The sequence below is a fragment of the Convolutriloba macropyga genome, chromosome 7, assembly GCF_964194025.1.
Source record: "Convolutriloba macropyga chromosome 7, txConMacr16.3, whole genome shotgun sequence".
Taxonomy (NCBI): domain Eukaryota; kingdom Metazoa; phylum Xenacoelomorpha; order Acoela; family Convolutidae; genus Convolutriloba; species Convolutriloba macropyga.
This window is the reverse complement of record NC_134474.1, coordinates 25,797,025-25,822,647: the sequence shown is the minus strand read 5'-3', so window position 1 is coordinate 25,822,647 and position 25,623 is coordinate 25,797,025. Positions and strand designations below refer to the sequence as shown.

Here is a 25,623-nt window from a genome sequence, read left to right as displayed (position 1 = left end):
CTTGTTATTGACTTATACATTAAAAGAACAGAAAGGCAATGATCATATTTTCAATTATTTTTCTTCTAGTAGTATCAGGTTTAACTGAACAAAATATGCAAGTAAATCATAAGTAGCAAGTCTCAAATTAACATAATTTGCATGTGCATTACCTTCAAGATTTCTCACCTCAGATTTAATCTCAAGATTCTTTAATAAGTTAAATTTAAATGCAATTTTTCTGTATTAATCAAAATGTTTCTGTTAGTGCTAACAGTATTCATTGTCGCTAGTTTATTTGAGTTTACTTTTATAATCTTACTCTTCTTTATATCATTAATATAACTAAAAGTGGAATCTAGAATGAAATCCGTTTTATTCGGAATGATATTGGTTTGAACTAACAAAAAAAGCAAATAAAATTGAAGTTTAACATTAAATACTAATCACATCTTAAAAAACAGAAAACCATTAAAATAAAATGAAGTAAATATAACCTAAAATCTTAATAGTATATAAAACATCAATACAACATTAAACATTCATATAACATGAAATTTCATTCTAACATGAAGCATTATTCTAACATTAACAGCAAAGTTGCTGATTATGCCAGATTGGTGAACCACTTTGTCGATATATCTTTACCCAGCTGGTTCAACCAATTGGTTACATAAGATCGTTGGAAGTTGATCTCTAGACCAGATGGTCTTTGACCAGTTGAATACGTCACATGTAAGGTAAACCATAAAACATCACCATTGATGTCAATTGATCTTCAATACTCGTCTTTAAATTGAAATTCAATATATTCTATTGCTTCTTTCTATACAGTTTCATAAAAATAATGTAAGAATATTATTTATCATATAGACTAGTGGTTCATTTAATTAAAAAGTATAATATATATCTGTATCTTAACCATTATCATTAACGCCAGATATTACAATAAATAATAACAGTGTTTATTGCCATAAAATCAACAATTGTGTTTGCTGTAAACACACACACACACACACACACACATATATATAATATATATATATATATATATATATATATATACATATATATATATATATATATATATATATATATATATACATATATATATAAATATATATATATATATATATATTTAAATTTATACATATACTTGTGGTACCAAATCCTAGCAGTAATCCAGTCGAGTTTTCTACATCAAATCTGAATGCTCCCTATTATATATATATATATATATATATATATATATATATATTTATATATATATATATATATATATACATATATATATATATATATATATATATATACGTATATATATATATATATATATATATATATATATATATATATATCTAGAAATCATTGAGTTTTTAACTGCCGCTATTATAATACTGCGGCAGAATCGATGATGGTATTGGTGATTACTCTTTTTCACCGAGACTTATTGTTTCTGTTACAGATTTGTTTGATATCAAGTGAGCATTTGCACTTGAAAAAACGTCTGTTTGTAGAAGTTGATTTTTTCCTTCACTAACATTAAACGCTATAATTTAGACTGATATTCTAGTTCAACCTAACCTTGAGGTAATGTGTTTTGATTCATTAAAAGTATGTCTTTAAGTTGATTCATTCTAAAATTAAGTTTGCTTTAATCATTAGTTTTAGCTAATTTTTAGTAATCTGTGGTTATCCCCATAAGATTTTTTTCTGTCTTTTTATTAAGACCAAAAGTTTGCATCAATTAAATACCACAGTAGACAATAAGTTGCTTTAACAGTTTAATTGTCAATTGAACAATAATTTAATTTATTAGTCTAAGGTATAACTAAAATTTATATCTAATTTATTAGTTAAATGCCTAACAATCATTGAGGAAACTTATTGGTTTAAAGTATTAATAAACATTTTACTGACTTATTGGTTAAATGTAAAACTAAACATAAAGTGAAATCATTGGTTAAATGTAGAAATAGACATTAAATTAATGTATTAGTTTAGTGAATAACTAAACATAAAATTCATTTGTTAGCTTTAAGAAAAACTAAACATTAAGTTAAAATCTAACTTAACAAAAACTTAAATTCCAACTATATGGATTCGAAATTTTAACATTAGTTTTTGTTAGAATATCGATCTAACTATAGTCTTGAACGTAGTGAATATTAGAAAGAAAGTTTAACTTACCAGATTACAAAGACAAGAGCATATTGATTTTTATAACAGAATTTATATAAATGAATCGTCAAGAAATGGTGCTTAGAAACAATAATCGGTGTAAATTGGTGAATCTATATAACTAATATTAGAGTGAGATTAATTAATGTAAAATTTTCCCGGCCGGTATTGAAGTATTATGACACCACCGGAAATGTGAACGAATTCTTAGAAAAGTGTAAATGCATACCATCCATGGAACCCCCGTAGAATGATTTCTGGAAAATTTGCAGAAGCAAACCATATTGGGTAACCCTTGCGACCCCCACTGTTAATCATGGTGCTAAGATTTGTTTCGTATCTCGAACTTCGCGCATCGATGATGGGTATATACACTGCTGATTTTTGAGCCTTTTTCATCCCCAAAATCAAATTAACATCTTGATCCATTAATCAGATCTCTCCTGTAAATCTCTAAATGCTACTGTTAAATTCATTCTTGTTATTCTCTCTTTTTGAGAAAGTTAATTTTCTACTCAGTTAAAAACTTTTTTTCCGCTTGCGAAAACCCATAACCCAACAGGGCCCAGCATTTTTCTAAGTAATAATGCTAATTTCTAAAATAAAATTATTATGTTGTTGACAGTCATAATCCTTTTGTGTTTAGTACCTTCTCTATTCACAACTGTTTTGCCTGCTCAAACTACGATGGATCAACAGACAGTGAAGCTGCTGAGCTGCACAGGACTTTTCAATCTGGAGCACAAGATTTGTGGCAATGATGCAGACGAAGGGACTCTACAAATCACTACTTGGAACAGAGCAGCAACCCAATGAGCCTGCACCACTAGCCAACGGGGCAAGCAATGATGAGAAGAGCAAACACAAGGTGCTGAAGGATGCATATGAGAAGGAAGTTGAAGACATCGAGGAGAAACGAAACAATGTGTTGTGCCATGCAACAACCCTCATGCTAATGAGACATGACTGTGTGGGAGATGACGGCATCGGAGATGAAGCAAAGGCTTGGAGGCTTTTGCAAGAGAGATTTCAGAGTGTGGAGACGCCGACAGTGGTGATTTTGGTTGCTCGACTGCAGCTCGAGGATGCTGAGGCTTTGGATAGCTTCTTCATCATAGGACAAGAGTTGCTCACAAGGCTACAAGAAGCAAGGGAAGCAGTCTCAGAGACCCTCTTCAACGCCTTAGTCTTCAATGGTCTGCAAATTAAGTATGAAAGTTTTGTAATAAAGGAAAGTTTAAACCTGGCAATGAACTTCACAGAGTTGAGGACAAGTCTGCATGAGAGCAGAGCAAAGAGATACAAGGAACAAAGTGGTTCAGCGGCACTGGCAGTAAAGCGTGACTTCAAGAAGGGACCCAAGAATTGAAACAGCTTTTTGTGTGTGGGATTCCTGGACACTTTGCCAAAGACTGCAGGAGGAAAAACACAGCACAGAGCTGTAAGTGTGGTGAGAAAGGTCACCTAGACAGGGCATGCAAGAGACAAAGAGATGGAGGCAAACATAAGTCCAACATTGGGTTCAACAGACGAGGAGTACTGGGCAGCTCTTACCCAGTGGGAGACAGCAGGCATGCTAGTGGACAGTGGTTGTACAGATCACATAGTGACGAACGTCGACGCGTTCCTGGACTTTGTGTCCATTCAATCAGTCGTCAGAAATCCCAACGGAGAAGATTCCAGAGTGGTCGGCAGAGGCTGTGTGAGGATCAGCATACCCTCAAACAAAAGTGAATTCCAATGCAAACACGCAAACTCAAAAATGTTTTGTGTGTGCCTGACTTATCTTCAAACCTTCTATCAGTCTCAAGATGCACGGAGTGGTGACATACCTTCACTTTCGAGAAAAGAAACAGCTGCATGAAACTCCAGAAGGGAACTCGGGTAAAACTAACACAAGAAAATAATTTGTTTTATTTACCCTGCAGCGTTCTAGAAATCAAGATGAGTTCCAACAGCGTGCAACTTGACAGTGCAAAGAAGTCGCACAGACGATTGGGTCATTTGAATCTAGCGGATGTGGTCAGGAATGCACCAGAGACAGTGGCGGAACTCGATGATTTGTACAAAGTGTGCGCATTGGCAGAGATCACAAAAACTCCAGTACCAAGCGCGGCAGAGTCCCAAGCAGAAGAGAAGCTGGAGAGGGTGTTCAGAGACGTGAGGGGACCTTTCAGAGTAGAATCACTGTCAGGGTTCCAGTTCGGTATCTGTTTGCTGACCAGTACACGAAGTTTGTGTTTGTGGACTTGCTTAAGATAACAGTGAAGCACTGGCCAGCCCGAAGAAATTTATTTTCAGTGTGGGGACGCCCAAGAAGCTGAGGCAAGACAATGCGAAGGAGTTTCTCTCAGAGCAGTTCAAGACATACTGCTTAGATGCATACATTCTACAGGAGAATACCACACCAGAGACGCCACAACATAATGGGTCAGCTAAGAGGCGCAACAGGACACTGCCGGAGATTGCAAGATGCTTTATCATTGACTTGGGTCTTCCCAGCATGGTGTGGGGAGCAGCAATTCTCTACGCAACAAGGATCAGGAACTTGGTTGTGAGACGAGACGAGGAGAAGAAAAAGACCCAGCAGAGCTGATGCGAGGTATAAAACCAAAGTTGGAGGTTCAGATGATGGTCATCAAGAAGATGACAACAAAGAGAAGCACGTCACATCTACTGCAATAAAGGAGTGGCATGACGCAGAGAGCGTGAACTCTCAAGAAACGATAATGAGACGAGATGCCTCGGATGTTGAGGAAGCAGCACTAGACGATGAATCTACTGCAACAGGAGGGAATCTCAGAGACTTGGAGTCGCTGGAAGATAGTGAAATAGAGGACTTCTCACTGTCAGAGACAGTTGGCTTCTTTGAACAGGCACTGGAGGAAGCAAACAGGGCAGAGCGCAGACGAGGGACACGAGCAGGGATCTTCCGCAATTTTTTGGAGCAGTCATGACCCATATTGCTGTGACTGAGGGTGACTATGTGGAACCCAAAACAGTAGACGAAGCCAAGCAAGTTAACGATTGGGACCAGTGGAAGCGGGCAAAGAAGGAAGAGGTCAAGGCACTTCAAGACCACGAGACTTGGAACCTAGTAAGACCACCCACAGACAGGGACGTCATAACGGGCAAATGGGTCTACGGAATGAATTTGGGACCCAGTGGTCAAGTGGACAAATACAAAGCACGTTATGTGGCAAAAAGCTTCAAACAGGTGGAAGGACTGGACTACTTTGAGACTTTTGCGCCTACCTGTAAGCCAGAGACATTCAGGAGTGTACTTCAACTATCAACAAAGCAGGGTTATGTGATGCACCAGTCTGATGTCAGGACGGTTTTCCTGCACTCGCCAATAGAGGAAGAAGTGTATCGGGAACAGGAGTTAGTCAAACAAGTATCAAATGGAGAATGGAGAGAAGTTAGTAGGTCGACCGAATAAATCAATTTATGGTTTCAAAAAGGCAGCTAACAACTGGTATAAGGAACTGGCAAAATTCCTACTGAAACAGGGGTTCACCAGAAGCAGGAATGACCATTGCTTGTTCGCGAGAGCAGAGATAGACGGTCACACTGTTATCTTGGTCTGGGTTGACGACATCATTGTAGCATCAAGAAGCATGGCAGTGATTTCCGATATCAAAAAGGCACTCGAAGGCAACATTTCACATGGAAGACAGAGGGAGATTACACTGGTTTCTGGGTCAGAACAATCAGACGAGAAGAGGCCAAAGTCACACTCGACCAAGAATGCTACATAGAAACAATGCTTGAGCGGTTTCAATTGGATCAATGCAAACCTTCAAGAACTCCAGCTGATTTGAAACATCAGTCAGCAGAGACCGAAGACGAAGAAGTTGACCAGAGGATCTGAAGAAGCTTGGTTGGATCACTTCTGTATCCGGTCAAACAGACGAGGCCAGACATCATGTTCACAGTCAAAATTCTGTCCAGACACATGAATGCACCTACGAATCAACACCCGAAACAACTTCTGGAGGATTTCGACATCCAACAGAAACATCCAATAGCAATTGGAGAGGACAACCAGAGTTGCATTCGATTGTGCCAAAACCCCGTCATTCACAAGAGGAGCAAACACATTGAGACAAAATTTCACTTCATTCGGGACCAGATTATAGGACTATTTCAGTTCATTACGTACCTACTGACATCTTAAATGGCAGCCGACATCTTCACAATATCCTTACCCGTATCGAAGGTGGAAACATTCAGAACTGTTTTGATGGGAACAGACTCTATGCAATCAGCTCAAATCTGAGTGGGGGTGTTAGAATACTGATCAAACTATAGTCTTGAACGTAGTGAGAATTAGAAAGAAAGTTTAACTTAACAGAATATAAAGACAAGAGAAAATTAATTTTAATCACAGAATTTATATAAATGAATCCTCAAGAAATAGTGCTTAGAATTAATATTCGGTTCAAAATGGTGAATCTAGTTAACATTTACTAGAGTGAAATATTAGTTTTGTATCTTGACTTTTGCGCACTTATAATGGGTATATATACTGCTGACTTTTGAGCCTTTTTCTTTCCCAAAAACAAATTACCATATTGATCTCCTATAAACAGATCTCCTGTAAATCTCTAACTTCTACTGTAAATTACCATTCTTGTTATTCTCTTATTTTGAGAAATTAATTTTTCTACTTAGTTAAAAAATGCTTTTTATTCCGCTTGCGAAAACCCATAACCCATCAGTATTTTTTTTGAATCATCAAAAGCAGTGAAATTATATGGGTGTTTCCAGACTCCACTACATAACTTAACAAAACTAGCAAATTGAATCTCAATGTCTGATCCTCAATATTTTACATTTTGTCCGAATAAATTAATTACTTTACCATTTTCTCAGACCCTTTGTCTACCAATGAAAAGTGTTTTTTGGTTCAGACAAACTATTTTACAAATGTTATGCCTACTTCTACAAAGGTAATCTTTGATTATCATTACTTTAGGTAGCCCACCATCAAATATTATTAGATTCTTTTCATGTTTAGTTTTATGTTCTAGCTTGGAAAGACCAGTGACTTTAGGAATAAAGTTATCTTCATGACTCGTTCTGTAAATAAATCTTTATATTGATCACCTATTGGCCCTATAATAAAAAAATTATCAAAGTCCTAATGTCTCAGGAACCAAATCGTTAAACGGTAAGTATTATCACATTAACTTGGATGTGATGTCATACATCTAAAACTATCTGGAAAGTGGATAATATTTGTAAGGGTCTCTGACCAAGTTATGCCATCATTATCTATGGCCTTATCACTATAGGCCTCCAGCCATTTTACAACATCTCAATGAATTTATATATATATATATATATATATATATATATATATATTTATCATTTTCAATGTGGTGATCATTAATTCTGAGTTTGTGTATATGGGTCTTCGACCATGTTATACCATCTTTATTTATGAGTTTATTTATATCGTTAACTTTTCTCTATCTTTATTATTGACATTTTCTTTATCACAAATGTTGTCTTCATCATTGACTTTTTCCTTATGATTAAGATTGTCATTAACCTTGTTTTTATCATTGTTCTTAAAATGATCTTTTTCTGTAAAATCAATATTTGTCTTTCGATTTATCTTTGTCTCTATATCTTTGGTTAACTAAATGACAGAGAGCAAAATTAATTAAAAAACCTATAGTATACAAAGTAAATCATACAAGAATAAGCACATTAATATAATTTTTTATCTAATGGCATGGATTCATAAGAGGCAGGATTATCATACTGTTATAAAAAAGATCATGGTGTTTCAAATACAAAACTATCACAGTAAATTGTTTTTGTAACCTTTCTCCTGATATATGGAAACCCAATATATGTGTACCACTATTTGGATATAAAATTACCATTATTTTATGGTTTACTTCATAAACATTTCTAGGTGTTTGATTTTTCTCTTTAACCTCAATCGGAATCAAATTTATGTACGCACCAACAATTGCGAATTACGCACCACTCATAGCTTGATTCTCTATTTCAAATTTTACAAATTTTTCGAATGCTAAAAACAGCTTGAACACATTTTTTCTATATAGTAAAAATATATTGAAACATATATTTAAAACACTTAAAAAAATAAATTAAATTTATAATAAAAACACATAATAAAGATATACTTTAAAAACATGTCTCCGTTTGCAACTTCAATTGATGTTCTTGTTGTTTTTGTGTATTATATGTTTCTTTCTGATAAAAATCGAACACTAAAAGAAAGATTTTAGAGTTAGAAAGAAAAGCAATTAAAAGCTTTTTTTGAAAAATAATGATAACATACTTTTGTGTATTATTCGTCTGGATCAGGTAAAACGTATTTTGTTGAAAAACAATTACAGTCGGTAAGTGAAAACGCAAATAATATCATAGTTTTTTGTGAAGTTGAAAGTGATTGGTCAGCATATCCTAATGGTAACAGTAAAGGTTTGTTTAAGAGCGATATAGGTAATTTTAAGTGTTTTAAGGTGTGTGTATTGGTATTAGTGTTAGATGACATGGTTGATAAAATAAAAGAAGAGACAAGTCATTACTTTACAACAAATCAAAAAATTGAGATTATAGTTATGGAATGAAATTGAATATAGCAATAGATAGAATTGATAGTAATGTGTTACAATACAGCACAGATAGATAACATGTCTAGGTCTAAAACTGAGACTAACTACATTAACTGTTATGAAGATCTGGCATTCTTTAATATTTTCAATGATGTAGTTGATTTCATTCATGAATTCAATTGTAAACTTTAAGTTATAAAGTTCAATCACAGAAAATCTCATATATGGTTGTCGATAAAGATAGAGAAAAAGTTCATGATTCAAGTATTGGTGAAAATAACATAGAGGTTTATATTCTAAAAGATAACTTAACTGAAAAAAAAGAATTATATTATTAACATATATAAAAATAAGAAGGATTGATCATGTTGATAATGAAGTCTTTCATCAATGTGATACCTGTGAAATTATTGTTAATCATTCATTTTTTTTAGTGCAGTAAAAGCTGGTACGATACCATAATTCACTTCTAATGTCAATTTGCCCATCAATCTTCAATTACCTCTAGACATTATTTCAAAATTCTCTTCTTTAATTTTTTTTTTATTCATTTGATTGTTATTTCCCGCCTCGTCTATTCACTTGAATTTATTTGTTGACAACCGCTTGAAAAAACTGTTCTTAATTTTTCAATTAAATGCAGAAGCCATTAAATATTTTGCCTTGCGAAATCCAATGTCAAAATAAAAGTGTGTCTTCGCATCGCAAAGTATACAGTAATCTAGTAAAGCACGATATGGCGCAGCAATCAAACAAAAGAACGCCACTAGGGATCGACGCCTTTTAGGATAAGCCTACACCCGATGCAAATTTCTGATGGGAAAAGTAGAAAATATAGTACAAACTAGCTTTGCTCGCCGTGGAAAACATCGTCCTGGATACAATTCTTTGCCGAAAATTCGAAATTTCCCCTGCAGCCAATATACGAAGAAACAATCATCAAATCTTCGGCGCAATCAGAACGGTAACACAATGGCCGGAATGCACTAAAAAAGATGAATTGGTAAAATAATTGCCAAAGACTAATCGAAATAGGTATAATAAGCGGAGAAGAACCACGGCCACTCTTTTACCAAGAAGACAGTCTCCCTTTTGCATTTAAGTATCGGCGTGGAGGGGCGCAGAATCTTCAACAGCAATAATCCTCACACAATGTTGGACAACATCACTGCCGATGTTTGGAAAATTGTACACGACGCGTTCATCAAACCCATAAACATAGCTTTTGACGGACACGTTTTCCCCATCACAAAAAAACTCCAGGGAGAAACCGTTGAGCCTTTTTATGGAAAACACAAGGTTTTGGCTGGGAATTGCTTTTTCGAAGGCAAGGAGGAAACTCGATTAGAGGCGTCTCCAGAACTAATTTAATCAACCCCGAAAAACAGAAGGAGCTTTTAAAACAGACAGTAGAGCTGGGGAAAGCGTTATAGCTAGCAATAAATACGAACTTTGGATGCGAAATTAGCATCCAATTTAAGCACGCAACAAGTCCCTCATTCCGGCAAGTGTGAATGCAACACAGTACCCACCTAGTACCCGCTTCTTGAACGGGTCCCTTTCAAATAACTTTAATAGGCAAGGCAAACGTCCCCCACCTTTAAATCGTTCAAATTGTGGGGGACATTGGCTCCCAAATCACCGAGTCAAATGCATTGCAAAAGGTGAAACTTGCAACAATTGTTGCCTGTTAAACCAATTAGCAACACAGTTTATGACAAACCGCATCCCGAGGACTCCGTAAACTTTCTACAATCAACGTCCAAACAGACAAATCAGACTACAGTAGCGGCGATGACAACATGGTGGCTTCAATTCACAACGATCTCGAGAATATTGAACCCCTCAACATGCCCATCAAAATAGAAAATATCTCCACAATTATTTGTTGACTCCGGAAGTGCGGCGCGAGTATTGAACAGTAATCGTTATGCAAGATGGATGTGCGAAATCAATATACAACAATTGCGGACATTTTCAAACGAAAGGATAAACACTGAGGTTAAGATTCGAACACCAGTAACAAGCCACGGCCGGCACATTTCAGCTGTTACTTTTACAGTCTTTGCTGGTGGCCTCAAACCGCTCATCGGTTGTGATCTCCTGATCAACTAGGACTTGTAGTCACACAATCCTCACCACAACAAGGTAGCCAAGTAAAAAATATTTCACCACATTCCGCAATTAAAGTCAAGATAGCTTTTTCTTTTCCTTGATTTAATAACTCGCATTTGAAGATCAAATGTCATGTAGCAAAATAAAAGTTTCACAAAATTTTCCAACCTAGACACAAAAAAGGGAGACATATACTAATTAATTTGAAACATAAAGTAAATACTTAGCTTAAAAAATGCTCGGAGAAAAACACAAAAAAATTTACCAATTGCACAGATAAATTGTTTAGTTCTCCCAATGTAGTCACTGTTAAAAAAGAACAATTGATAGAACTTGCTCTTGACTTAAATATACTAAAAAAAAACAATCCACAAAAATAAATATCAATTGCCGAATATCTATATGCTCATCGAATCCATTTCTCAACAAATTAGAAATCCTGCTTCGCAAACAACCGCATGTTTTTCAACATTATATCTTAAATATGTTTGCAGTCAATTAAATTTAGACCCCGACACAGCTAATCTTGGTAACTTCAATATAATAAGCGGCGACATGAAAGACATGCACAGATTTCGAACTGGATTTTATGGCATTACAGATTGGCCAGCGAATTTCAAAATGAATTACACCTTAAAAGAGCTAAAGAAAACATATTGCTTTCTTGATGATTTTTTAATTGTTAGCAAAAGATCAAACGAGATCATAAACAACATGTTCTCAACTGTCTCAAAAAACTTGCTGCAAAAAACCTCAGAACTAATCTTCCCAAATGTCCTTTCATATAATTGGAAATCGACTGGCTTGAAAATAATATTTTCACAATTGGGAACATCGGTGATTGAAAATAAACCAACTGCAATTTTATATCTCGAAGCACCAAAAACATTAAAGAAACTTCCATATTTTCTTGTTGGAGCTGTGCATTACATAAGTAAATTGATCCCAAATCTTGCACAAATTAGCTATCCGCTACAATTCTATTGAAAAAATGGGACATTTCATTGGACCGAAACACATGAAAACTGTTTTCTTGAGATAAAGAGTCGCATCGAAAATGCAACTAAAAATTGCCATTACAATCTACAAATTGAAACGCGAGTTGAAAGTGATGCTTCACGTGCCGAGATCGCTGCTGCCCTTGAACAACTAACGGTGGACTGTTGGAAACCCATTGCTTTTAATTCTAGATTCCTAAATATATGTGAAGGAAGATACAGTGTCAGTGAATTAGAACTAATAGGTGTAGATTGGTCTATTGATTTTTTATAAACCATTTGTACGGAAAACAATTTAAAGTTATCACAGATCACAGACCTTTTTTTCTGAACACTAAAAGAAAATCGTTCAATTAAATCATACAATAGCCACCTCATTTGTTGGGTAGATAGACTACTACTACAGCATAAATTCGAAATTGAACATATGACAGGTGCCAAAATTGGTCTGGATGACTACAGATCTCAACACCCTAATCAAGAAGCTAAAAAAACACGCTTATGACGAGAAATTTTTTGTTACAAATCTTGAACTGATTTCCGCTTCTGCAATTTCTTTGGAATTAAATTCAAATCAATCTGCACCTCATGTACATAAATTACTTGTAACAAATGATCCCGCAACCCGAATCATTTTCAAAAGTGAACTTCGCATAATTTCATTAAAAACAATTTGCGCACTTGACGATCATTTACACGCGTACGCATTTCACTCGTCTTCCATTAGTAAATATCAGCTACAATGCAAAGTATTCTAAGGATGCATACCCCGCGTCGCAAATACCAATTAACAAACACTCGCTAAGCGAAATCCACCTCATTACAAGCATTCCTTCCAAAATCAGAAAGTAAAGTATATCGCAAGGACAAGAAACGAAATTTTATAAGCCTAATTTCCCCCTAAAGAAAAGACAACATCAACACCTCTACCACCTACATCCCCAGCGGCATCATCAAACATCAGTACACCCCTCACACCCAGTATACAAATTCCTCACTTTGATAATATAATATGTAAAGTATTTAGCGAATCCTTTATAGCGTCAGTAACGAGCAAGGATGCAGCTCTCAAAGAGGTGCGTGATCGCATACTTAACAACAATGAAGCAAGGCTGAAGGAACTCAACCGAAATATCCATTCATATTGGCGGGACCTCTATGTGCTCTCCGGTTGTGTCTAAATAGACGAAAAGATAGCCATATCCAACGTTTTGCGGAAGGCATTAACTGACAAATTAGACGATAGCCACCCAGGTACACGGGGCATAATTTGCTTGGCTACATATTGCTGGCAGCCATACATGATTAGGGAATTGATAGTCAGATCAACTGAATGTAAACCCTGCACGGCAAATTGTAGAAATCTTAAACCAGTTATTACCGCCAAAAAAATTCACCCCCTAAATACTGTGTGCTGAACCGAAACAGGAAATACAAATGTATTTTGCTGGACCAAATTACATTGAAAAAGGACATGAAATATACTTCCTTGCCGCAATAGATCGTTTTTCTACCTTTTCTACTGCATGTATATTCGATAAAGCGAATGGCTCTAATGAACTAAAAAGTTTGGATATGTATATTGGAAATAATCCAACACATCGTTCCATCCGTTTGGATCAAGCAAAGTTTTTTGTGGGGCAGCAAGTAAAGACTTTCTGTAATAAGAAAAACATCAATTTGATTGAAGCTCCCGTCTACAATCATTGAGCCGTTTGACTGGTACAAAGATTAATGCAAACAATTAAAAATAGACTGCATGTACTAAAAAGAAAAATCGGCTACAAATTCTTTCTACATAAAGCGTGTACTAAAGATTATTAATCACCTTCTGCGATTACGTAAACAGAAAGCAACAAAGATTTCGCTCGTCGAATCACTCTTTGTTAGAAAGCCTAATACCCCGCTGAGCGTTATCTGTACTACACCGAAGTTTTCTTATCTCTGAGACAAGATTATTATTAACCAATACTTAGATGAAGACACAGTTACCCCTGTTATACCCGTGAATATATTACATTTCATTCAATAATTTAATGCAGTAATATTTTATATGATGTTTTTAATTTGGTTCAGTTTATTTGCTCTTCATCAACATTTCATGTTCATTCATTCTTTGTCTCAAGTTCTTCATTTTCATCCTTTCTTTATTTCCCGCTTCCTGATCAGACATGTCTGATCAGACCTTATTCAGTTTCTTACAAGCACTTGAGTTCATACTTTCATTTTTTAAATCAATTTCAGTTGCTCTTCTCTCTTTGTATCTCGCACCGCAAGTAAGCGAAAGCAAATTAAGTTCGAATCTCGCTCCCCGAAACACATTTTTGAAAGACGTAAGCGCATCGCAAGTGACCGTCGAATTCAAATAGTGTATGACATGGCGCAGTCAGCAAACAAGCGGACACCGTTCGGGATAGACGCTTTTTAGGACAAGCCGACACCCGATCCCCCTCTTGGGAAAAGTGGAGGGGGCAATAAAAATTGGCACTGCCCGCAAAGGAGAATATTATCTTCGACACTCTACTTGGACTAAAACCAGAGATGGTGGATCTCCCGTTGGTATCCATATATGAGGAAACAATAATGGGTTCATCGGCACAATCGGAAAAAGAAAGAAATGCCCGCAACGCTCAGCATAAAATGAATTCGCAAAACAGGTGTCAACGACTAATCGCAATCGTCATATGTGGACACGAGCCAAGGCCACTTGCGGATCGAAAAACAGTCTCACTTCTCTACCTGATCATCGGGGTGGAAGGACGTCGGATTCTGAACTGTGAAAAACCGTTTATAATGATCGATACATTGTCCACTGCAGAATTTTGAAAGATTGTAGAAGCTGCTTTCATTCTCCCTCGAAACATCACTTTAGATCGCCACGTCTTTCTAATAACAAAACAGCTTCGAGGTGAAATTGCCGAACATTTTTTATGGTAAGCTAAAAGAATTAGCCGAAAAATGCGAATTTGAAAATAAAGAGGAAACCCTGAAATGTGATGTATTCATCACCAACTTGATCAATCCGGAGATTCAAAAATAACTCCTCAAACAAACAGCAGAGCCGTTTCAGGCGTTAGAGTTGGCCATCAGTTTGGAACTCGGAATGCGAAAACAGCAGCAAATCCAACAGCAAGAAAAGACAATCATCCCGGCCAGCGTGAATGCAATTCAGTTTCCGAACAACCCCCGATTATCAAATTCGTCATCTTCGAACAATTTTCAGAAGCCAAGCAGTCGACCGCCACTATATTGCTCAAATTGTGGTAGGAACTGGCTACCCAATCATCGCGATAAATGCATCGCGAAGGGCAAAACTTGTAATAACTGCGGTTAAATGAACCACTTCGCTAAAGTCTGCAGGAAACAAAAGAACGCGAAACCTCAAAACTCCAAGAAGAGAACCGTGAATACAGTGGATGAAGTACCGAACCCGGAAGATTCAGTAAATTTTCTTCGGTCGACCAAACTCTACGAATCTGACTATAGCAGTGGGGAAGATAATATGGCTGCACTAATCGAGAATGACATAGCAAAGATCGAACCCCTCAATATGCCCATCAAAATCGGCAACTATTCAACTACTCTTCTCCTGGACTCCGGGAGCGCGTGGAGTATTCTCAATCGATCACTCCTGTCGCAAGTAGTGAAAAACAGTCCACATGCTGTCTGGATTCGTGAGAAGGTCAGCCAACAACTTCGAACACTCTCAAACGAACCAAATCATTTTTGAAAGAAAAAAACAGACCCCCATTACAAGCAACGGCTGGACATCAAACTCGGCAACTTGCACCGTTGTTGCGGACGGTCTAAGATCTCTAATCGGTAGAGATCTGTTTGACAATCTGGACCTAGCTGTAATACAACCTTCTTCGTCTCAAGGTAATCAAGTCAACAACATACCTATTAATCTTGAAGTTAAGGTCAATAAGGAACTCAAAAAATTATTGGGCGAAAAACACATAATAAAACTCTCTAGTTGCCCTGACAAGCAATTTGTATCTCCCATTGTAGTCACCGTAAAGAAAGATCAAACAATTAAACTTGCACTGGATTTCAAAATATTAAATAAAGCTATCCATAAAAAAAATCGAATGCCTAATATTGATACGCTCAATTCAAGATAATATTCAAGATAAGGTCAATAAGGAACTCAAAAAATTATTGGGCGAAAAAAACATAATAAAAATCGCTAGTTGCCCTGACAAGCATTTTGTATCTCCCATTGTAGTCACCGTAAAGAAAGATCAAACAATTAAACTTGCACTGGATTTCAAAATATTAAATAAAGCTATCCATAAAAAAAATCAAATGCCTAATATTGATACGCTAATTGAATCGATTTACCAACAAATTAGTGCTCCCGCACCGCCGAACACAACATATTTTTCTACATTGGATTTGAATTACGCTTAGAGCCAATTAAATCTAGATCCTAACACAGCAAATCATTGTAATTTCAATATAAGAAGCGGAGACATAACAGGCACTTACAGATTTCAAACTGGTTTTTTTGGCCTAACGGATATGCCGGCAGATTTTCGAAAAGCTATGGATTATACTCTCCTTGGTTTGAAAAATACTTGTTGTTTTTTCGACGATTTTTTGATTGTACGTAAAGGATCGGAGGAAGAACATAAACAGTAAGTTTTGAATTGTCTTAAGCGTTTAGATGACGAAAATCTTAGGATCAACTTTCAAAATGTCATTTCACTAAACCTGAAATTGATTGGCTCGGTTACCACATTTCACAACCAGGGATCTTGCCTACCGAGAGCAAGGCCTCCGCTATTTTTTCTCTTCAAGCTTCAAAGACTTTAAGGAAACTCCTTTCTTTTCTTGGTTCAGTACACTGCATCAGTAAATTTATATCAAATTTAGCTCAAATTAGCCATCCGTTCCGGCATTTGTTAAGAAAGTCATCAAAATTTATCTGGATTGAGGTGCATGAAAATTGCTCTATTGAAATAAAGAACCTGATTGCGAATGCCACGGAAAATAGCCACTATAATGCGCAACTTGAGACGTGCGTAAAATGTGACGCCTCCCGTTCCGGTCTCGGGATAGCGCTTGAACAATTAACAGTTGATAGGTGAAAACCAATTGCATTTACACCCCGATTCTTAAACTCATGTGAAGAACGCTATAGTGTCACTGAACTCAAACTTCTTGGGGTAGTTTGGTATATTGAACAATTTAAAAATTATTTTTATGGCAGACATTTTACAGTTTTACGGATCACAGAGCTCTTCTTTCTATATTGAAAGAACATCGCTCCAATAAATTATACAGCAACCTTTTAAGTTGCGGGATCGATAGGCTACTCCCATTTCAATTTGATATTGAACATTTGCCTGGGGCAAAAAATGGGGCTAGTGGATTACATTTCCCGGCATCCAAACCAAAAAGCTAAAGAACGTTTCTGCCTATGACGAGAAATTTATTGTGGCAAAATTAAAACTTATCTCTGCATCAGTTAATTCACTCAATTTAAATCCTGCTGAGTCTGCAATTCATTTAAACAAATTAATAAAAGCACATGATCCCGCACATCAAACCACCAGTAAATTTAAGGCTACACATAGTTCGATAAACCTAATTATCACACAAGCTAACCGCGTACATAAGCATGATTCTCACATATCACCCACGCTGCGAAATCAAATTGCAAATACCAGCAGTAATTCTAACAATTTAAAATATGCAAATCCCGCGTTGCAAATACCAATTAACACTTAACTCGCTAAGCGAAATGCAACTCACTGTAAACAATCTTTCCAATATAAGATTGAATTATCTCTCGCAACGCGCGGAACTCAATTCACTAATTCTAATTTCCCATCAATTAGGAGAAATTCCACAAATATTTCTAAAAGTAACCACCCACAAATAGAACCAGTGCTTCTTGCCTCAAATGATTTTGGAAATCAATTGCCTATTTCTCCTTCAATTAACTCTTTTCAATTCAAACGCACCCTACACAATAATTATATGAACAAAAATAAACACAGTATGCCTTCTAAAAAGTGCATCACTAGAGTTTGCTTCACTGACTCACGCACTGCGTATCAACCTTCTACGCCTCCAAGTACCTCTCGCGCCGCAAATCAACTGCTAACTCCCCAGGTGATACTCGGGCCGCAAGTTCTACCTGAATCACAACTCCAACATCCCCAGCCTCGTCTTCTAATGTCAGTACTCCCCTAACACCTAGCCCACAGATCCCAGCATTCGATCATATTGTAAATAAAATACTCAGTAAATCTCTATTTGCATCCTTAACCAGCAAAACACTGTTTTAAAAGAGTTGCGTGATTGCATACTCACCAACAACAAAAGCCGCCTAAAAGAACTCAACCCGTGCATCAATTCCTATTGAAGAGAACTCCACGTACGTTCCGGCTGCGTGTGAATTGATGAGAAGGTCGCTATACCAAACATTCTCCGAGAAGCTTTAATTGACGACATCCACGCATGCCATCCAGGTACCTGGGGATGATTTGCATGGCCACTAACTGCTTGTGGCCATAGATGAATCGCAAACTCAGAGTTAAAGCAATGGAGTGCAAACCCTGCACAGCAATTGGTAAGAACCTTAAGTCTGTAATTCCTGGTAAACAATTTCGACCTCATGTACCGTGTGTTGAACCAAATCAAGAAGTCCAAATTGATTTTGGAGACCCAATTTCTGATGAAAAGGATAACGAGGTATATTTCTTAGCCGCTATTGATCGTTTTTCTAAATACCCCACTGCATGTATTTATGACGAAGCTAATGGACCGAATGTTTTAAAGTTTTTGGACATGTATATCATCGTGCTATTGGCTTGGTAGAAAGACTGAATCAAACGATTAAGAGTAGACTCTCATGTATCAAAGAAGAAAAATCGGCTCATGACGCATTTCATGTAAAGTATTCATTAAAGATTATCATTCACCAATTGCGGATATGTAAGCAGAAAACAACAAAGATCTCGCCCCTGGAAGCACACTTTGGCCGAAAACCTAATGCCCCGCTGAGCTTAATCTCCACTTAGCCTAAGCTATCAAATCTTTCATGTGAAAATATTTAAAATCACTATTTAGATTAAGATACAGTCACGCCAGAAGAAATTCTACTGGACAAGAAGTGAATAAATGGCTACAGGAGCGGCATAGAGGTAGACTCAGGAATGACTCGAGCTACGCGGGTTGCTCATGAAAGAGAACGAGAGAGCACGGACGGCGGTTCTCGCTTTCTTCGATCAGGTGCATCCCGGCCAATTCCGCTCAAAGAACGAGCTGTTTAGCCAAAATGGCCAGAAAGATACACGGAAAGTGACGCTCAAAGAAAAATTTAGAGGGGCTATACGAGGTTCTTGCACCAGGCTCAAATATTTTGACAGTGAGCCCTACAACATCGACGATAAAAGAGCCTGGGAAACCTATCACCACTGTGCGAAATAGTGACATAGCAAAATTTGGAATTCTGCAAGAAAGACAAACACCAATGAAGTTCTGTGCTGATTGACGGGGACTACGAATAGGCGAGGAGTTGGTTGAGGAACACATCCAAAGCCACATTAAACAATACAAGTGAAAAATCAAGGGTGATAAAAAGATGAAACAACGCAGGCGTGAACCGGGCAGTTGAGCCTCATCTTCAATATCCAACATCTCACGCGCGATGCGAGGGCGCATCCCAAAAATACCAAACTTCCTCGCTCTTCGAAGTCAACGACAGGAAGAGAAAGCCGCATCGAACAGCGAGATGTCACTTCTTCCACAGCCTGCATCATCGTCCGCTTCAGCAGCTTCTACTACACAGGGTAAGTTCTTCGGATGGGAACCGCTGTAGCCCTTCATACTACGGTTTCGACAATTCGTCCTCAGATTCAACAATTGCAGCTCCCCCTAAACGTCCACACCGAGCGGGAGACGTAGAAAAATTCCAGCCCCCACCTAAATCGGTTGTTGAAACAGTAAAAAACGTTGCCGTTCAACAGCCTGAAGAAACTAACATTTCTCCTATTATCGGAGAGGTCTCGCCATCTGCTCCGAAAGCTCTATCAATTCTCGAACAAGACACCCCGAAAATGGTGAGATCGATGACGGTTTTCGAAGCTGAAAATCAAGAGATGTCTGATTATTTAAATTCGCAACCAAAACTGCATAAACTGTCAGCTTATAACTTAATATTATTATATTTTTCGCTATGATAACCAGTACATATATTGTTATTATTCATTTAACCGGGGAGAAATTATTGATTTGCAAATATTGTTACTACTATTATCAACATGAAAATTGGCTAATGTCACAATTTTTCTGTGTCTCAACAAGGGGTATGTTATAGCCTTGGATAAATTTTTTTCTATTTCATATATTTATTTGGTGCAGTAAAATTTCATATGATGTATTTATTTTAGTTCATTTTATTTGCTCGTTAACAACATTTCATGTTTGTTCTTTCTTTGTCTCAAGTTGTTCATTTTCATCCTTTCTTGATTTCCTGCTGCGTGATCAGATATGTCTGATCACACCTTCTTCAGTTGCTTACAAGCACTTGAAGTTATACTTTCACTTTTTTAATTCAATTTCAGTTGCTCTTCGCTCTTTGTATCCCGCACCGCAAGTAAGCGAAAGCAAATTAAGTTCGGATCTCGCTCATCGAATTACACTTTAGAAAGAAGTAAGCTAACGCGCACCGCAAATGACTGTCCAATTGAAATAGTGTATGACAACCCCTGAGGCCAGCATTACTTTGCGATAAATGGGAGAATGGTTACATAAGTGACATAGAAATTGAAAAGGGGATGACACGTGCGATCAATCATGCCAATGATCGCGAGAGAAAGAGCACCAACGAGGAGCCTCTTTTGTACCTCACTTTGCAGGCCAATTCTATTATCAGAACGCACCGTGCAGATCAAACTATCCCGAAAAGTGCATTACAAACGTTGATAAAAAGTACCTCGAGGGACTTTATGAGGTCCTAGCAACCGGATCCAACATCCTTAATGTCAACCCGACCACATCTACGATCATAGAAACAGAGAAGGCATTTTTAACAGTTCTTAACAGTGATTTTGCGAAATTCGGAACCCAGCAGGAACGCCAGGCACCCTTAAAAGTGTGTGGAGACCATCGTGGACCACGAACTAGCAAAAAACTAGTAGGAGAAAAAATACAGAGTCACGTTAAAGAATTTCACCGAGAGCAAGAACCGCAGGCGATGTTGAAAATTTTCAACCACTAAACGTTTCGCTGGTAGAATTAGTTCAATCGAAAGCGGAGCAAAATCTTGAAGAGACGGGCATAGCGCTGGTGATCAGAACACTTTCGCCCCCTGACCCTCAAGTGGGTCCCCTCGTGGATTATAGAATCCTGACCCTCAGGGAAGATGCCATTTCAATGACAATTTATGAGGCCGTAACTCCAGAAAACTCAGATTAACTGCATTTGAACTCAACAAAACTTACATTATAGTATAATACATACTACTAGCTATGATAACCAGAAAATATTTTGTTACGGCATATTTAACCTGAGACCAAGTATTAAGTTTGTAAAGATTGTTTCTGTTAATAAAAATTGTCCTAATTGTACAATTTTTCCCATTAAAGGGGGTTTGTGTTACCTGTACATTTATTGTTAATCGTTCACTTTATTTAGTGCAGTAAAATTTTGCAAGATACCATATTTTAGTTCTAATTTACTTTCATTTGCTTTTCATTCATTTGATTGTTTTTCCTGCCTCGTGATCAGACACGTCTGTTCACCTAATTTCATTTGTTGACAACCGCTTGAATTAACTCTTCTGAATATCTCAGTTCAATATCAGTTGCCTTAATTGCTTTGATTCCGCTCCGCAAAGTCAAGCGCAGAAACTTGTAAGCATTTCGCTGAGCGAAATCCAATTTCAAATTGAAAAGGTGTCTGCGCGTGGCAAATACGACGGTAATCTAGTACAGCACGACAATCACGATAAATATCAACTTTAGCTTAGTCAGTTTTTAAAGTTTAAAGGAACTGATCTTGTATTTAATGTATTAGACGACGAAATTATTTTTAATATGTTCCAAAATTTTGCCACCGTTTTATTTATTCTTTCCCTTTTTAATGGATTTATTGGCATTCTTCTCAGCAGATCCAAATATTAAAAAAGCGCGTGATATTGCTAATACATCAGCTTATGTTTTCAACCGAATTGGCAGATTAAACAAAGATTATCTTTAAACTTAAACTGAACGTTAAACTGAATGTAAGGAATGTATATTAATTAAAGTTTTAACTAACTGTTTAATTAAAACTGAAGTTTTACGTAAAAGTTTAACTAAACCAAAGGTTTACTTAAATTAAAAAGGTTTAAGTAAATTTTTTACTGAAAGTGAAGGTTTATCTAAAATTGAACATTTAACGAAAGCTGAACTTTTACGTAAAATTTAACTTCCAACAAAAAATAAAGGTTGAATTAAAAATAATGTTGTAGCTGAAAGAAAAAGTTTAACTGGAAGTAGCTGAATATTTAATTAAAAGTAAAAGTTTAATTAAAACTGTACGTTTAACTAACACTAATAATTTAACTAAAAGTACAGGTTTAACCAAAAAGTGGTTGTTTAAGTAAAACTCAAGCCTTATCTTAAGTTAGAGGTTTGCCCAAAAAAAAAGTTTAATTAGAGCTGAAGGTTTAACCAAAACTGTAAATTTGAGTAAAGGTTTAACTGAAGATTGCTTGAGATGGGTGTCATCCACCATGGATAAAGTCCCATGGACAGAATCTCATCAACCACCTGAATTTGAGTCCTTAATTTTAAAAGAAACTTTTATCAATAAAAACATTTGTAAAGATGTTATTAAATACATCGATTTTTTGTGATGCATTTGAAGTAATTGAAACCGAATGTAACAAAAACGGAGACACGAAAAAAGTTCTTTTGGACCAGAGAAATAAGGTTCGAAATAAACCGGGTTGTTCTAATTGAGAAGAACTACTAAAAGGCAAAAAGCAGGTAATTAAAATAGTTGAAATTTTGGTTGGTTATCAAGGACCTGCTTAGCAGATACAAAAATTTTGGTATATTATCAAATAGTTTATCATTATAACAAATATCATAAGAATAAGATTAATGATTGTGATAAATGTAAATTTAAACGTATTAGTGATTATTGTTTTAATGTGAAGTAGAAAGTGCAGTAATACAAAAACTTGATGTAAAACAGACTGTTTGTCGTTAGTAGTACCACAAAGACTTAGCCCGGGTTCAACCCAACAGTTTATAGATTATTTAACAAATGTAAGAATTATAAAGGGACAGATTGTTTTGTTGTGGATAAATATACTTCGCTTTTTGCAATCAAAATTAAATGTCCTTAAATTAAATGTAGTTCATTTTTAAGTAGATATGGACTTACTGCTCATATTAAAAACAAAAGTGTCAAACCTGGTTAAAGACCCATCTGCGAAGCAGTTTCACTGATGGTCAACTACAATCAAAGACCAATAAAACTATTAAAAATGATAATGTTACTCATAACTGTGATAAAAGTTGTTTCAATATCAAAATGAGAATTTAAAGGTTTAAAATTATTGACCTAAAACGAAATTTAACAATTTTTTGCTTCATCGTGCTCAAACATTTTTTAGGTTTAAAATCATGTTTATACACGCTGAAGCATTAATTAAGAATGATTCAGCATGATTAGTGAATTTGTAAAAAGAACAATGCAATATTCAATAAGAAAGTGAACATCTAACTCATTTCATATTAAATGTATAAGAGATTATAATATTGTATTTAATTTTTCCAGCTAGGTTAAGTTAATGTATGTAATTTTTCAGTCTTATAATCTTTTTACTTTCCAAGTTAGTTACCGTATTATGGATCGTCACATTTGCTACCATTATAACCACTAGACTTTCTTTTTCTATAGTGCTTTTATTATAGTTTATAAAAGCTAATATTTTTCTTGAGATGAGCTTTATTATCAATTCATTGAGTTTTGAATTATTTGTATGTTCAGCAAATTCGAAAGAATTATTTAATTTTTAAGAGTATATTTTTATAAGAGTATTAACTTTCAAAATTTGCTTGTTACATAATGAATGTTTATTTATGTAGATAAAATTGCTTAGAAATTGACTATAAATGAAAATAGAATTTCATAGTGCATATTTTTTCCATATATAAACATATTAAGAAAGTTGTTTGAAAAGTGATTTAAATTAATAAAAAACTATAAAATTTTGGCGTCTGTACTGTGTCTGTGGCTAGAGTACCTCTGTACACAATGCTAGAGCTACCTAGAGACATATCTCAGCGCACAAATTGTTTAAAATCTGAAACTACTATTTACGCTTATCTTTGTTGAAGTAAAAGCTTTTATGTTATCTGGCAAGCTTCCCTTGCGAAATATTTTCAAAATAGCCTCATTTGATTCTCCTATTCTTAGACATGTAATATTGCCAACTAATGTCATACGAAATGGCTCGATTCACGACAAATGAGGGCTCGATTCATGAGCGTGGGGTTGCTTGTAGCCTGCTCAAGCGTGGGGGAAGGAATTGAAATTTCACTAAAGACTCAAACTATCGCAGACTACAATTCCGTTCGTTGAATCCGATTTCAATAATCGAAACAGATTTGTACGCGTTTTTACATTTTAATTAAATATTAGCAGTAATCTATCGACAAATGAGTTCAGCTGCACGATTGTGACTAGGAGCAAAATTTTGATTACCAAATTTGAAAAAGTGTATAATGCTAAAAATTCGAATTAGTGAAGAAATTTTGACACACTCGATCAAAAAGTGCATATTACATTTTCCAATTCCAGAACTCGAACATTGATGCTGTGCACTCCTTTATGTGCATTGTTGAATATAAGTTAACTGATTGAAAGATGTGATATTAGGATTTTTATTACGTTGGCCGCCTTAGGAACTTTGTGAGATTTATTTGATTATTGAATTAATAAAGGATTACATTGGTTTAGTATAAATTAATCAGTTTCCAGTTTCTAGTTTTGTTAAATTGACTGTTCTTCACGATTTCTGATGTTGTTATGGCTGAATACTTGCATGACTTTTCTTATCCATGTCGAATCAGTATCGGGCACAGATGGTAAATAGTGCAGATATGGCAAATAATCCACTGGGCATCAATGTTGATGACATCGCCGGCCCCATTTGCAGGGTTGCAAAGAATAGTCGGCTTCCGTAAAGACGATGCTTTGTTAGGTAAAAACTTTGTAGCCAATAAATAATTCCGATAAAATAACTGAGGGAAGAAAAAGATGGTTACAAGAGATAACAAAGCAAATGATTTACGTTGTCAAGGAAGAGTTAATACAATCTTCTCATTTGAATCGAACATTAAATTTCTCGAATCGAACATTAAATTTCTTTAAAATTTTCCATCAACTTTTACATGAACCCATTTTTCTTTCTGCGCAAACGATTGGCAGATATTGTCAAAATAAATTAAACCAAAAATAAGCAAGGTTGTAACCCATACAATTTGCGGGTTGGAACAGCTCCTGGATATCTCTAAACTACCATACGACTAAAAACCGGTTAAAGATGGCACACCATTTTACTGACATCTCTTGAGAGACGACCATTCGAACAATTTTGACACATTCCGTGGCCATTCAGATCCTGCAGCATTTTGCGAGCTGATGAAACTATAGGCTAATAATTTTTTTCAGCCCAGCTAATATCGGCTAATAACATTATTTTAGCCCAGCTCATTTAAGAAAAGTTCCAAATA

At 36.0% G+C, this 25,623-nt stretch overlaps 1 protein-coding gene across 1 annotated transcript in view; it reads left to right on the top strand.

The window, feature by feature from the left end:
- LOC142342722 (threonine synthase-like 1) overlaps nt 1–25,623 on the top strand; it is a 38,862-nt gene that overhangs the window by 12,580 nt on the left and 659 nt on the right. The gene's annotated exons all lie outside the window — the stretch shown is intronic.